This window comes from Ornithorhynchus anatinus, chromosome 21, assembly GCF_004115215.2.
Source record: "Ornithorhynchus anatinus isolate Pmale09 chromosome 21, mOrnAna1.pri.v4, whole genome shotgun sequence".
NCBI lineage: Eukaryota > Metazoa > Chordata > Mammalia > Monotremata > Ornithorhynchidae > Ornithorhynchus > Ornithorhynchus anatinus.
Window position 1 is genome coordinate 20,143,489 of NC_041748.1, and position 12,952 is coordinate 20,156,440.

The 12,952-nt window shown below is 50.9% G+C and overlaps 1 protein-coding gene across 1 annotated transcript in view; it reads left to right on the forward strand.

Annotated features, from left to right (window-relative positions):
* Window positions 1-434: 434 nt before the first annotated feature.
* The window catches only part of TPST2 (tyrosylprotein sulfotransferase 2), a 210,536-nt gene continuing 198,018 nt past the window's right edge, over window positions 435-12,952 (forward strand). The window contains exon 1 of the mRNA XM_029049102.2: window positions 435-556. The gene's annotated coding sequence lies outside the window, so the exon portion shown is untranslated. The remainder of the gene's footprint in view (window positions 557-12,952) is intronic.

Below are 12,952 nucleotides of genomic sequence, written 5' to 3' on the forward strand. Positions count from 1 at the left end.
ACACTGCTTCTCCTTGGGCAAATCTTTTATCCTCTGGGTGTGTCATTCTTCTTATCTGCAAAACGGATTCTAATTCTAGTTCTAGCTCTGCTACTTGCCTCCTGTGTGACTTTGGGCAAATCACTTAATCTCTCTGTGTTCATTCAATCGTATTTATTGTGCATTTACTCTGTGCAAAGCACTGAATTAAGCGCTTGGGAGAGTGCAATATAACATCAGATGCAGTTCTCATCTGTAAAACAAGGATTTAGTACCCCTTCTCTCTTCCTTCTATTCTGTGAGCCCCGGCGTTGGGGCGGTGGAAATCTGTAAATGTATACAACCTGTGATTCTGAAACCTCCCCAGTGCTTAGCACAGGGTTCGGTTCCTAGAAAGCGCTCAATAAATCCCATCCTTGTGCTCTCAGGTGACCGTCAATCATGTGGATCCCCATGGCAACCGTAAACATGGCCCCTCATTTCCCTGGGCCCGCCCCGGTTCTTAAAATGAAGCGGGGTGAATTGCCACCAAAGGAATGCCTGCAGCCAATTCCCCATCCAACGGATGAAGAACAAGGTAGGCTTTGTTGGTTTTCTTTTTTCAAATGCTATTTCTTAAGCACTTACTCTATGCCAGGCAGTTTGGGAAGCGCTGCGGTAGATTCAGGCTCATCAAAATGGACACAGTCCCTGTCCCACCAGGGGGCTCACAGTCTTCAACCCCATTTTCCAGAGGAGGTAACCGAGGCCCAGAGAAGTGAAGTGACTTGCCCGAAGTCACATAGCAGGCAAGTGGCAGAGCCAGGATTAGAACCCAGGTCCTGTCTCCCAGGCCCGGGCTCTATCCACTAGGCCACGCTGCTTCTCGTCAGCATGCTTTGGACGGGGCCGTTGAGAGTCTTAGCCGCCTCTCAGGCAGCCGGGCCGGGCGTCTGGGGAAGCGTGATGCCCTGAGAGTTTCTGCTCTAGGTGGACGAAGGTGTCTTTTTAGCCCTGGGCCCCGGGGAGCCGGATCAGGAGGTGAGCAGAACTAGGGGAGAAGGCGGTGCTTCTCTGGTAAGACTGGCCGGGATTCCAGCAATCCCCTCCAAGCTGCAAAAGGACAGCTGACCCACCCGAGGCATGTTCCTTGCCCTCCAGGATATTCCACTCTCGGAGAGGCAACAGGCAGAAAATTATTCACCGAGACGAAACTCAGAACCCCATGCTGCACCGGCAATTGATCGTCCATCTCACCCAAGTGCTGAGGAAGGGAACGACCTGGCACAGGAAACGTGCCTGTTCTTTTGTTCTAGTCTCCCGAGGGCTTAGTCCAGTGCTCTGCCCACAGCAAGCGATCGATGAATACCATCGATCGGTCGATTGATCGACAGAATCGGAGTGGTGGTTGGAGGTTCTGAGGACAAGGCCTTTAGGCAGAGGTGGGTTTTTCAGAGGCAAATGGAGATTGAGACTGTGAGCTCCACGTGGGACAGGGGCCGTGTCCTACCCAGATTTGCTCGTGTCCACCCCAGCGCTCAGTTCGGGGCCTTGCACGTGGTAAATGCTTAACAAATACCATAATTGTTATTATTAAACAAGGTGGGTGCGATCTTTCGGATTGGGGTGAGGAAGTTCTCCGGGGAGGGAGGGGCGGGAGCGAGGTCCGACGAGAAGTTGGGCTGGTTCGGAGAGAAGAGAGCGAGCCGGGAAGCGGAAGGCGAAAGAGCCGATCTCTTCCTCCTTGAAGACCATGGAGACAGGGCAGTCGCCCAGAAAAACTGGGGAGGGGGTGGGGAGGAGGAGGTACGAGGAGGGACAACCCTCACGGTAGAGAACCCCCCTTAGGAGGAAGCTCCGCGGTCACCCGGCGACTCGTCCACCGGACGAGTCCGGAACGCGGCCCAAGTCATTTCGCATTGTGTAAGAAAAGTTGAGTTATTGGGACATGTGACATTTATTTAGTTACACATCTCCTGTGGGAGGTTTCTGGGGCCATTAATGTAGTGTATTTGCATGGCTAGTTTACATGCCTTTGCTTGTTATTGCTGTCTATATTCCATGCACCTCACACTCAATTTCAATTCAAAGTTTGGCAGCCGGAGGTGTCAGAGCTAAAAAATGGAATGGCCTCCCTCTGAAATGAAATAATTTTGTTGTTCAGTTCCGAGCGATTTTGTAATTTCATGCTTGTGTATGATAATTTTATGCTGTCCTGCTCCACGTAACTCAGTTCTGCCAAACCCTGACAGGTGATAAATACAATCTTTTCCGCCCGGCGCGCGACAGGCCGGTATAAGGGGGAAAAAAAATGGCAATTTCACATCTGAGGCCTTAGCACAACTGGAAGGACGGCTGCTCCATTCTTTCATAATTTCACGCCTCAATTCGGGCAGCAGCCACCTCTGTTGTGGCTGAAGGACCCAAGGGTCAGGGAAACTGTCCTGGAAAATAGAACGGTGCTGGCTGGGAGCCAAGCGATGTTGTGTGTAGGGGGGGAGAGAGAGAGAGAAGGAGGGAGGAAGAGGGAGGGAGAGTGAAAGGGAGGGACAGAGAGAGACAGAAAGAGAGAGAGAGAAAGTTATGACTTTGGTTTGCCCTGCCTGGCAAGGCTCGTGACCAAGAGGCTTGATTTAGAGGACGGCCCTCCCTGCCTAAGCCACGCGGCGGAATGGCAACCTTTCGGAGAAATTATTTTTACAAATCTGTTAAACATTTGAAAGACGACGATTTTCAATAAAAGAATACGAGTCCTCCGCATTTATCACCCGGCGACGGATTTTATAACTGGTACTCCGTATTGTTCCTGTAAAAAATGTTTCTCCTCCTGAGAGCGGATGAGTCAAAAGACTATTAAGGAAATGCCAGAGGTGCAAAGGGGGATCTAATGGCTGCCGATAAAATGAAAGCAGAAGCAAAACCATTTAAATTAAATTCAAGTGGTGATGAGAGTCATCGTTTCTGCCGCGAACTTAGAAAGCTCGAAGCCAGCTGGGGGCGGGAAGGAAGGCGGGATGGGTCCCCGCTGGCTGAGGTTGGGGTGCGGTAGAGATCGGGGTGAGGACGGGCAGACCGCAGCCGGTGCCGCTCCGGGATCTTGGCCCAAAGAGCCGAGCAGGGAGCCAGCTAGACTCTAAGCTCCTGGAGGGCAGGGATCCTGTCTACTGATTCTCCTGTTCTCTCTGCTGTGTGGCCTTGGGCAAGCCATTCACTCCTCTGTGCCCCAGTTACCTCATCTGTAAAATGGGGATGAAGCCTGTGAGCCCCATGTGGGACAACCTGATTACCTTGTATCTACCCCAGTGCTTAGAACAGTGCTTGGTAGTAAGCGCTTAACAAATACCATTATTAGTGTGTATTCAGCAAAGTGGTTTTTCAGTCATTCTTTATTGAGCGCTTCCTGTGTGCAGAGCACTGTATTAAACACTTGGAACGTACAATTCGGCAACCGATAGAGACAATCCTGTTCTTAGTAGAGTGAACCTGGTGGGTGGGTCAACTGGCTCTCTTGTCTCTCCGAAACACTTAGTACCGTGTTCTATGCCCAGTACACCATCAGCTCCTTGAGCGAAGGGATCCTAATAATGATAATAATAATAATAATGATAATTGTGTTTTTTGTAAAGCACTTACTGTATGCCAGGCACTTTACCAAGTGCTGGGATGGATACAGGCAAATGGGGTTGGACACAGTCCCCATCCCACGCGGGGCTCATGGTCCCAGTCGCCATTTAACAGGTGAGGTAACTGAAACCCAGAGGAGTGAAGTGGCCTGCCCAGTGTCCCACAGCAGACAGGTGGCATGTCCACGGACTCAGTTGCACTCTCCCAAGCCCTTAGTACAGTGCTCTGCAGACAGTAGGTGTTCAGTAAATACTACTCACTGATTAGGAGAAGGATTCTTGGGCGCGGTAGGGCATTAGAGAAGCAGCGTGGCTCAGTGGAAAGAGCATGGGCTTGGGATTCAGAAGTCATGGGTTTGAATCCCGGCTCTGCCACTTGTCAGCTGTGTGGCTGTGGGCAAGTCACTTCACTTCTCTGGGCCTCAGTTACCTCATCTGTAAAATGGGGATTAAGACTGTGAGCCCCATGTGGGACAACCTGATGACCCTGTATCTACCCCAGGGCTTAGAACAGTGCTCTGCACATAGTAAGCATGTAACAAATACCAACATTATTATTATTGTTATTATGGAGCCCAGGCCTGGAAGGAAGAGAACCCGGGTTCTAATCCCAGCTCCTCTACATAACTGTTGTGTGACCTTGGGCAAGTCCCTTAACTCACCTGTGTCTCGGTACCCTCATCTGCAAAATGGGGATTCGCTAATCGTTCTCCCTCTTAGTTTGGGAGCCCTGTGTGGGACCTGATGATCTTGTATCTACCTCATTGCTTAGAGCAGTGTTTGGCACCTAGTAAGCGCTTAACAAATACCACAATGATTATTATACAGTCCCTGGTGTATTCTCTGTTAAGTTTCTTACCATGGTGATGAATTAGCAGTGGGGTTATCAACAGGAAAAATTTTGGGAGAGACTCCGGGACGGACGGAGGATTTGGGGGAGTTGGTGGTGAAGGATTCCCACGGCTAGATCTTCATCCACACCATCCTCCTCATCCTCTTCAGCAACACAATGTGTCTCTTATGCTTCAGGCAGGTCCTAGGGCAAGGGAAGCAGCATGCCCTAGTGGAGAGCGCTCAGAAGTCAGAAAGACCTGGACTTTAGTCCCGGCTCCACGACATGTGGGAGAAGTGTGGAGTAGTGGCTAGAGCACGGGCCTGGGAGTCACAAGAATCTGGGTTCTAATGCCGGCTCCTTAAATGGGCAAGTCGCTTTATTTCTCTGTGCCTCAGTTACCTCATCTGCAAAATGGGGACTAAGACTGTGAACCCCTTGGGAGATAGGGACTGTGTCCAACCCGATTCGCTTGTATCCACCCCAGCGTTTAGAACAGTGCCTGGCAGATAGTAAGCGCTTAACAAATACAGCAATCATCTACCCCAGCACTTAGAACAGTGCCTGGCACATAGTAAGCACTTAAATACCGCAATTATTTCTCCCAGCACTTAAAACAGTGCCTAGCACATAGTAAGCACTGAACAAATACCACTCAAAAATAAATAAATAAGTGCTGGATCAGGTTGATAAAGCTAGGGACTAACAGTGCCATCTCTGAGTTATTCCTGATCCAATGGAAGCACAAGACCCAGGAAATCCCAGGAAAATCTGTTTCCCAAGAAACCTGATAATTCAGTGATTAAGGTCTAGTGGAAGTGATCCGGGCCTGAGGTGCCATGATTGAATCATACATCCCTATCACATCTTTGGTGTCCACACCATAGCCAAGATTGATTGAACACCCATTATACAGTAAGGATAGCGTTTGCATTTCAGGGCCCAGAGGGTTCTGAAATTCGGTGGGTGTGTGGGTGTGTTTGGAGGGGAGGAGGGTGTGTTTTATGGTACTTGTTAAGCACTCGCTATGTACCAGTCACTGTTCTTAGCACTGAGGTAAATCCAGGCTAATCAGGTTGGACCCAGTCCCTGTCCCACATGGGACTCACAGTCTTAATCCCCATTTTCCAGATGAGGGAACTGAGGCCCAGAGGAGGGAAGCGACTTGCCCAAAGTCACACAGCAAACAAGTGGTGGAGCCGCAATTAGAACCTACATCTTCTGACTCCCAGGCCCGAGCTCTAGCCACTAGGCCACGCTGCTTCTCAATCTTCATCCAAGAGGACATAGCAGAAGCCTACAAACTCAGTTAGGAAATCCATGTGTGCCTCGTACATGCGTCTGCACACACACACACGCAAGCAGCCCCTAACTGAATGATGACGATGATAATAATAATAATGATAGTCTTTGTTGAAAGCTTACTATGTGTCAAACACTGTTCTAAGTGCTAGAGTAGGTCCAAGCTAATCAGGTTGGACACAGTCTCTGTCCCACATGGGGCTCACAGTCTTAATCTCCATTTTTCAGATGAGGAAACTCGGCCCCATGGCACTTATGTCCCCATCTGTAATTTACTTATTTATTTTAATGTCTGTCTCCCTCTTTAGACTGCAAGCTCACCGTCGGCAGGGAATATGCGTACCAACTCTGATAATAATAATGATATTGGTACTTGTTAAGCACTTCTTATGTGCCAAGCACTATTCTCAGCACTGGGGTAGATACCAGTTAATCAGGTTGGACACGGTCCCTGTCCTACATTGGGCTCACACTCTTAATCTCCATTTTTTTAAAGATGAGGTAGCAGAGAAGCGAAATGACCTGTCCAAGGTCACACAACAGACGTGTAGCGGAGCCAGGATTAAAACCCAGGTCCTTCTGACTCCCAGTCGAGACTGGTAGAGGGCTGGAAATTCTCTCACTGGGACCCCGAGAGGGGCTGTAACTCTCAGCTAATAATAATTGGGGTATTTGTTAAGAGCTTACTATGTGGCAGGCACTCTACTAAGCGCTGAGGTAGATACAAGATAATTGGGTTGAACACAGTCCCCCAGAGGGTGTGTCCAGCCTGGTTTACCTGTATCCACCCCAGCACTTAGTACAGTGCTTGGCACATAGTCAGTGCTTAACAACTGCCGCAGTTATTGTTATGACTGTCATTATTATTAATCCCCATTTTACAAATGGCAGAACTGAGGCCCGGAGAAGGGAAGTGACTTGCCCAAGGTCACACGGCGGAGAAGTGGCGGAGCCGGGATTAGAACCCAGATCCTTCTGACTCCCAGACCCGCGATCTGTCCACTAGGCCACGCTGCTTTTCTAAGATCCAGTCTAGACTTCACACGGCTCTGTGACCACCTTTTCGAAACATCGCCCAGCCCACATGTCCTCTCCATTGGCTTCCGGTGTCCCCGCATCAAACGAAGCACCTCCCAGTCGGCTTCAGGCTGTCCACCCACTCGCTGTTAGAAGCACTGTGCGTCTGCTGCGTGACCTTGGGCGAGTCCCCTCACTTCTCTGTGCCCCAGCTACCTCATCTGTCAAATGGGGAATCGAGACCGTGAGTCCCACGTGGGTCAGAGATCGTTTCCAACCCTAGTCGCTTGTATCCACCTCAGCACTTAGTACAGTGCTTGGCACATCGTAAAGGCTTACCAGATGCCAAAATTATGATTAGCAGAGAAAGTACACGCCTAGGATTCTAATCCCGGTTCTGCCACTCACGTGCCATGTGGCCTTGGGCAAGTCACATAAGGGGCCTCAGTTCCCTCATCTCTGAAATGTGGATTAAGACCTTGAGCCCCTTGTGGGACAGGGACTGTGACCAACCCTATGATCTTGAATCTGCCTCAGCGCTTAGTACGGGACTTGCACCTAATAAGCAACTCTGACTCCCCATCTAGACTGCAAGCTGGCTGTGGGCAGGGAATGTGTCTGTTAATTGTTGTATGGACCTCTCCCAAGCGCATAGTCCAGTGCTTTCCCCATGCTAAGCGGAAAGTGGAAAGAGCCTGGGGTGGGAGTCAGAGGTCATGGGTTTGAATCCCGGATCTGCCACCTGTCAGCTGGGTGACTGTGGGCAAGTCACTTAACTTCTCTGTGCCTCAGTTACTTCATCTGTAAAATGGGGATGAAGACTGTGAGCCTCACGTGAGACAACCTAATTAGCCCGTATCTACCCCAGCGCCTAGAGCAGTGCTCTGCACATAGTAAACGCTTAACAAATACCAACATTATTATTATTATTATTAAATACGATTGAATGAATGAATGAATGAACGAGCAAATACCATAACGAATTAGACGATCGCAGGAAGAGGAATGATTGGGTTTTCTCTTGCATAGGAGCGAGCGTGCTCTTGTTCTGAGAAATAATGGAGGGAAATGAGTGGAGTTCGGCCTGGAGGTCTGGCCCCGCAGCCTCTTTTTCTGTATCTTTGTCCCGGTAGCCACCTCGGACCCATTAGAGCCTGTCTGCAGGGCCACATTACCCGTTGGAGGCGGCCCAAGATTGCACTCACAGCTCCCAAGGGCTTAGCCGGAAGCCGTGGGGGGCGGGGGGAGCCTCTGAGCCGTCCAACCTGGCAAACTACCGAGGACGGCATCCCTTAGCCGAGAAGCGGCATGGCTTAGTGGAGAGAGCCCGGCCTGGGAATCAGAAGGACCTGGGTTCTAAACCCGGCTCTGCCACATGCCCGCTGTGGGACCTTGGGCAAGTCATTTCCCTTCTCTGGACCTCAGTTCTCTCATCAGGAAAATGGGGATTAAGAGTGGGAGCCCCATATATGACAGGGACTATGTCCAACCTGATTGACTTGTATCTACCCCAGTGCTTAGGACAATGCCTGGCACATAGTAAGCGCTTAACAAGTACCACTATTATTATTATTATCAAGGGCGAAGGAGGCTTGGGGCCCATCTTGAAGTCCGATTTCCCAAGAGGTCCTGATCCCTCACACAGCCCCCCCGCCATTCCCCAACCCCTCTCTCCCCTGTCAGCACGTAAGCAGCGTGGCCTAATGGATGGAACACAGGCCTAGGAGTCAGATGGGAGCAGGGGACCTGGGTTCTAATTCCGACTCGGGCAACTAGCCCGCTGAGGGACTTGAGGCGAGTCACTTCACTTCTCTGTGCCTCGGTTTCCTCCTCTGTGAAAGGGAGATTCAACATCTTCTCTCCCTCCCTCTTAGAGCCTGAACAACACATCAGGCAGAGACCGTGTCGGACCTGACTATCCCGTACCAACCACAGCGCTTATTCCAGTGCCTGACACATAGCGCTTAACACATACCACAGCTATTATTATGATTACACGAGGAGGGGACACCGTCGCGGAATTAGGGAACAGCCTTCTAACAACACGCCTCATTGGGCATACGGTGTGATGATCTCGTACCTACCCCTGTGCTTAGTACAGTGTTTGGCAGGTAGTAAGCGCTTCGTGGGCACAACGGTTATTATTTTGATACTCGTGCGGAGTCGGAGGACCAGGTTGTGCGTTCAGGCGAACGCAACGTGAGCACGCCAGTAAATGTTTTGTGACGGCAGGCTGTCTGGGGAGTCCAATCTTCTGTCTGTACCCTATCTCCTGTACCCTGAGAAGCAGTGTGGTTTAGTGGGTAGAGCCCGGGCTTGGGAGTCACAAGGTCGTGGGTCCTAATCCCGGCTCCGCCGCTTGTCTGCTGGGTGACCTCGTGCAAGTCACGTCACTTCCCTGGGCCTCAATTACCTCATCTGTCAAATGGGGATCGAGGCTGTGAGCCCCACATGGGACAGGGGCTCTGTCCAACCCAATTTGCTTGTGCCCACCCCAGCTCTTAGTACAGTGCCTGGCACATAGTGAGTGCTTAAAAAATACCATAATTATTATTCTTATTGCAATAGAACACTATAACGGACACATTCCCTGCCCATGCTGAGATTCCAGTCCAGTGAGGGGCCTCGCCTCTGGCTGTCCGCTTCCGGACTTGATCCACACCTGTCGGAGCCCCGAGTGGAGGGTTGGGAGAGACACCCCCTCGGGGCTGGCTCTGGTGGGGATCAGGGGTCCCTCCTCTTGCCCTGGGAGAGGGGAGCCCCCCTGCTTTTCCACCTTGATGCCGCCCGGGGCCCAGCCGCCCTCTTCCGACCCCAAGAACGTCTTCCACGAGCCCCCCGGCCGCCCCTCCGCACGCCGGGAAATTAACTCCATAACCCAGCCCCGACGCCGTCCTCTTAAGGAGCGATAAATCGGAAGCTCTTTTAGCGGCATATTTTTACACATCACCCATTTAACGTCTCTATGAAAATATAAATAAAACATACATAACCATTAGAGATCCTTAGAATCCAGAAAGGACCTAACAATTTATTTGTTTCCACGAGGATCATACATATTGTATTAAAACCCCATAAAGGGTTTAATCAAATGGCAAAAAAAAATAAATAAAAAATAAAAAATAAAGCAGGAAAGAGGCAGCTCCAGTGGCAGTGAGAGGAGGAAGTGATCTTTCTCTGATGCCTATTAAATGTTCCAGCAGATGAAACCCTATATTCTGCCAGGAAATGAGTTTGCCACAATCCGATTGGCTGCTGTCGAGTGCACTCGCCTCCACCACTGTGTCATCCTTCTTCTCCGAGCGGCGATACATTACCCTGCCTCCATTTTTCATTCCTCGCTGCCCGAAATGCAAATTTCCTCTCTGTTGTTTATATTAGGTTTTCAAATATATGGAAATCCAGATATCTGGAGGAAAATGTCAGGGCCGGCAAGGCTGTCCATCAGTCTTCGCCGAGTTTGACGTTCCTCCATCACTTACGGGAGCGCATTTGTGAGAGGGGTTGGCGGCGGGGAGGGGGTCGGGGTGGAGGGGGCTTGCCCGGTTGGACCCTGGGAAGGGAGAAGGAGAAGGAAGAGGAGGAGGAGGAGGAGGAGGAGGAGGAGGAGGAGGAGAAAAGAGAGGAGGAACAGCCCTGAAATAACAGCCGGCGATGGACAGGACTCAGCCTGTCCCTCCAATCCGGCCTCTATATCCGGACCAACGGCCAGGGAAAGGGTAGCCAGATGGCAAGGGCCTTCCTCGGGGAGTTGGGACCAGTGAGTTCTAGGCTCCCCCTTCTGCCCCTGCCCTGCTGAGTCACCTTGGGCAAGTCACACGACCTCTCTGGGCCTCCGTTTTCTCCCGGGGAGTAGATCCCTGTTCTCCTGACCCTTTGGAATGTAAACTCCGCTTCGGACGGGGGCGGTGTCCGGACCCGTTATCTTGTATCTGCCCCCAGCGTGCAGTACGTTGCGGGACGCGTAGCGGTTAAAAAAACAGTACCCTAACGAAGTCGCCAGGTACACCCGGAGAGATAATCACTCAACGCAGTCACTGCCGTCATCATCATCATAGTGATAATTATTAAGTACCTACTGTGTACATAGCACCATCCTAAGTGCCGGAATAAATACCAGGGGACATATTTTCTTCGTGATTTTTCCAGCTGAGGAAGCCGAGGTATGGAGCAGTTAAGTGATTCGCCCAAGGCCACCCAGCAGTTAAGTGGCGGTGTCAGGATTAGAATCCAGGTCTCCTGACTCCCAGACTTGGGCTCTTTAATCCCAGTTCTCCCATTGGAGAAGCAGCGTGGCTTAGTGGAAAGAGGACGGGCTTGGGAGTCAGAGGTCATGGGTTCTAATCCTGGCTCTGCCACTTATGAACTGGGTGACTTTGGGCAAGTCATTTCTCTGGGCCTCAGTTACCTCATCTGTAAAATGGGGATGAAGACTGTGAGCCCCACATGGGACAACCTGATTACCTTGTGTCTACCCCAGCACTTAGAACAGTGCTCTGCACATAGTGAGCGCTTAACAAATACCATCGTCATGATTAAAAATTATTATTATTGGTCTCTCTTGTGATCTTGGGAAACCACTTGACATCCTCACCTGTAAAATGGTTATAAACTCCTTGTCCTCACTCCCTCTAAGACTGCGAACCCCATGTGGGACAGGGCTCCCTCTGTAGCTACCCCAACGCTTAGCTCAGTGCTTGTTGCGTAGTGTTTAATACACGTCAGAATTAACTGACTTTGTATCTTGAAATCTGGGAATTAATGGTGCCCCAGGCAACCACTCCGTGATGGAATGAATCCAGTGTCCCTCAGAATCAGGACCGGAAAGAAGTGCAAACCCTCAAAAAATGTTTTCCCTCAATCACCCGTCAATCAGTAGGATTTTTTTGAACAACTACCATGTGCAGAGCACTGTGCTAAGCATGTGGGAGAGCACAGTAGAATTAGCAGACATAGTCCTTGCAACAGGAAGCTTATACCCCACAGTCAACCAAAAGTGTTTTATGGAACCCCAGCTATGTGCAGGACAGTGTGCTTGGAGAAGCGGTGTGGCCTAGTGGCTAGAGCCCGGGCCTGGGGGTCAGAGGGACCTGGGTTCTAATCCGGGCTCCACCCCTTGTCCGCTGTTCAGATTTTGAACCCAACTGCAGTAAGCCACGATCTCTCCACACCCCTCCTCCTATGCTTAGCGTCTTCCCCGTTAGCGTGTCAGCTTCTGAGGGCTGAGATCGGGTCCTCTGATTCCACTGTACTCGCCCACGCACTTAGCACAGAGTTCTGCACCCAGTACAAGGTAAGCTCCTCGAGGGCAGGGATGGTGTCTGCTGTATTCGTCCAATATCTCAGTCAATCGGTGATATTTATGGAGCGCTTCTGCGTGTGGAGTTATTATTGAAGGCGCACCGACTCCAAGAGGCCTACCCCGACTAAACCCTCATTTCCTCTTCTCCCACTCCCCGACTACGTGGCCCTTGGACTTAGTTTTGCTCCGTACGTTTACCCCTCCCTCAGCCCCACGCCACTTATTTATCTGTAATTTCTTTATTTCTATTAATGTCTGTCCCCTTCTCTAGATTGCAAGCTCACCTAAGCGCTCAGAACAGAGCAGAACAGATTGTAAGCACTTTCAAATCTTTATTAAAAACAATTTCCCCAGCTAAGCCCTCATTTCCTCTTCTCCCACTCCCTTCTGTATCTCCCTTGCCCTTGGATTTGCTCCCTTTATTCACCCCTCCCTCAGCCACTCAGCGCTTATCTCCATTATTTACGTCTTTCTTTTTAATGCCTTTCTCCCTCTCTAGACTCTAAGCTCGTTGTGGGCGGGGACCGTGTCTGCCAATTCTGTTACACTGTCCTCCGGCAGAGTGGCTACAGCCCGGGCTTGGGGGTCAGAAGGTCCGGGGTTCTGATCCCGGCTCTGCCGCTTGTCTGCTGGGTGACCTTGGCAAGTCACTTCACTTCTCTGTGCTCTATCCACTACGCCAATCTACTCCTCTAGACTGTAAGCTCATCGTGGGCAGGGGACGTGTCTGCTAATTCTGTTGCGGCGTCCTCTCCCGAGTGCTCAGTACAGTGCTCTGCACAAGGTAAGCGCTCAGTGAACACCATGGACCGATCGATGGATAGGACGGGGATGGGACCAGCTGACGGTCGGACGGAGAACGGCCACCCGAAGTGGCCGCCGCAGGATGGCACCCCAAGCAGGTACCGTGGCCCCGGA